Genomic DNA, 3,475 nt, shown 5'->3' with positions numbered 1-3,475 from the left:
ATAACAGCTAGAGCATGTAAGAAGAACTCAAGGAGTTGTCTTGGAGAAATTGGGAAACTTGAAAACGACCTTTGTCCTTATTGTTGCAAACCGTGCAAAACGCTAGGGCCACCGGTTTTGTTCCTTTCCAAGACAAAACATCCTATGCAAAAATACTCTAAACTCTTCTAGGCCATAAAATGCCCCATGTTCTTAAAAGGATTTCGAATTGGACCCTATTTCGGTCAAGGGACCAAAACCGGGTTCATGGTTGCTTATTGTGGACTGTTTTGATCCAAACTCCTCTTCTTGAAAAGGATTTGTTCTCAAATCCTTGGCATCATCATCATCATTAAGTTCTTCATAACAAGGACCTAAGTCCCCAACATCAAATGTGGCATGAATTCCAAAGATATCAACCTTGTACTTGTTGGGTCCAATTTGATTGATGACTTTGAATGGACCTTATTCATATGCCATAGACTTGTTGCTCCCTTTTTTGAGGGCTCTCCCTTTGTAAGAACGAACCCAAACATGATCATCGGGCTTGAACACTTGTGATTTCTTAGGAACCATGGACATGCTCTTGTGTTTCGTGGCCTTAGCATGGACGGACGACTTCCCCTCAACCCGTTTCTTTACTTCTTGCCATGACTCATCAATTAGCTTGGACCCTTGTGGCTGGGCAGCCTTTTTGCCGTGACCGTGAGCTTTATGATCCTCAAATGAATTAGGAGTAGAGAGGGTAGGAGAATCACATCGCACACCATCATAGGTGTTCTTGATTTGATCCTTACTAAAGAGCCTCCCTTGAACTCGTTTCTTGATCCCATGCCATTCCTTGTTAGAGTAAACATTTGTCTTGAGTTGGACAATCAAATTTCCCTTGCTACTAGCTTCATTTACGATTTCAAACACCTTGGATAAACTTGTAAGAGAGTCACATTGCAATTACTTGAAATAATCCTTGGATTGATTATTCCATTTGAGCAATTCTTGTTCAAGTGAACACTCTCCTAGCTTGTCATTTGCTTTGTGATCACCCTGGTTGTCCAAGTGAGGCTTAGGGACCTCGGCTACCACCTCTTTGTTGGCATTTGGTGGATCATCTTGAAAGCACTTGATCAAATTTTGAACCTTGTTAGGGAATGTTCCTTCTTGCTCTTTGGACATGTTTTCGGCTAGGAGGATATGGACACCTCCCACATCATTCTTTTCTTGGATCATTTCGGCCTCCTTGATTAACATCACTTCTTTAAAAGGCTCAAGCATGGAGGATGGTGGAAGAGGTGCTAGAGTGATTTTCCTCTTGTCAAGTTCAAAGGTGTATGTGTTATCCTTTCCATGATGCACCGCACTCTTATCAAACTCCCAAGGTCTACCAAGTAGAAGAGGCAAGCATACATAGGTAGGACATCACAAAGAACCTTATCAACATAGTTCTTGCCAATGGAGAAGGACACCAAGCATTGTTTGTCAACCCTCAATTCGGCCCCCTTGTCAAGCCACCTCAAATTATAAGGACATGGATGGTTTTGAGTGGTTAAGGAAAGCTTATCAACAAGGACACTGGAGGCCACATTAGTACAACTACCTCCATCAATGATTAGGTTGAAAACTCTTCCCTCAATTGTACATCTAGACCTAAAAAGTTGTTGTCTTTGATCCATTTCCAATGGTTGAGCACTCAACACTCTCCAAGTGACTAGACTCATTCCGGAATTCGACAACACTAGTTCCTCATCCTTAGTCTCCTCGGTTTCCTCATCCTCATCACACACAAGAATCTCATCCTCTCCTCAATGAACCACTTCAAAGCTACTAAGGGCTCTCTTGGTTGGACATTCTTTGGCAAAGTGTCCATAACCTTGGCATTGGTAACATTTTTTGAGAGGTAAGGTATTTTTTTGTGAGGTTTCAATGCCCTTTCCTTTGTCAAGTGAGGGTGTCATGGTTGGAGTGTTGGTTTCTTTGGGTTTTGTCTCGGTATAGGTGGTCTTGGTGGTTGTTTTGGTCGGCAATTTTGAGTTGGAGGACTTCCCCTTGCCCAATTTTTTTACCCTTAAAGCCAAGTTCACGGCTTCTGATGCGTGTCTTTTATATGATGTTTTATACCTCATTTTACACGCATTTTAGAGCTCATTTTAGTAGTTTATGCTATTATTCTCCCTATTTCCGTCTACTTTCGTGTTTTTGTACATTATTGTAGAAATGTGAAGAATTCAACGGAAATTGAGCTAAATCGGTCCCCGAGTATCCTGCATTGCATTTTGACGTGGAGTATTCACTTAAGGAACGAGCTTGGTGCGTATTTCAAGGCCCGAAAGACAAATCCACGAGATCATAGAAGTCAAGTACCAGCTAGAGCAGTCGATCGACCACTACCTTCAGTCGATCGACCAACTCACGGGATCCAGAGGCTACTGTACACTGCATCTCAGTCGATCGACTAGGTGTCATGGTCGATCGACCACATCGCTGCTTCAGACGAGAATTAAAAGATCGAGGAACTTGAAGCCCATTGTGTTTAGGTTTTAATAATAAGTGTTACGGATATTTGCTATATAACGTAACCTAGTTTCCAGAGATTTTCATTCAGAAATTTACCTAGTTTTAAATTCAGTTTAGTTTATCAAATAATTAGGGTTTGGGATATTATTTTGCATTGGATTTTCGTTGTGCTTTCAATCATTCCGTTACAATCCTTCTGCAAATTTCGGTATTCCTTCTGTTCTACTTCGGTTTATCTTTATCGCATTGATAGTATAGAAATCGCTAGCTAGTTTCCCAAAGTCGATTTTGTTGTTTTATGTTGTCTATTTGTTCAATCGTCTTAATCATGAATTCGATAGTAAATTACATCAATTTCATTGTTGTTATCATCTCTAGTATGAGTAGCTAAATTGCTTGTGCTAGGATGTAGGGGAATTATAGTGTAGGCGGCGTAGAATAATGCGGACTGAATCGCGTGTCAGTCGATCGACTGACATTCTTGGTCGATCGACTGACCTCGTGGGGTTTTACTTTCGTTTTAATTGTTTTAAGTTCTTTATTAAACAAATCGAGTGCACACGACTAGTTGAATGTTTAGGATATGACTGACCCATTAGATCGAGAGATAGGGACAGTTGTTAGATCACCAATTAAAATGACTAAACTATGCTGAGATCGAAAGATAGGTAAAGTTTAGATTATAAATCACTTTTCAGGACGAGAGTCAGTATTAGTGATATTAGGGACTTAAAGCGAGATCGAAAGATGCTATCTGTTAAGAGTAGACCGAGAGGACCTCTTGTTTCCCGCCTCATGTGTTTGATTTAGACCGACTTAGTTTGCTGCCGCCGAAACTATAGTGAACCGACCATCCTAGTACCCCTTCTTTTATCTGTTTTATCCGTTTATTTAGTTTATTGTCTTTTATTGCTATTAGTATAGACCAAATCAATTCAACTCCCACTTTCGTTACCTTAGACTAAGTTAGACAATTAGAAATTAC

This window comes from Silene latifolia, unplaced genomic scaffold (assembly GCF_048544455.1).
Source record: "Silene latifolia isolate original U9 population unplaced genomic scaffold, ASM4854445v1 scaffold_95, whole genome shotgun sequence".
Taxonomy (NCBI): Eukaryota; Viridiplantae; Streptophyta; class Magnoliopsida; order Caryophyllales; family Caryophyllaceae; genus Silene; species Silene latifolia.
This window is presented reverse-complemented; position numbering follows the sequence as displayed.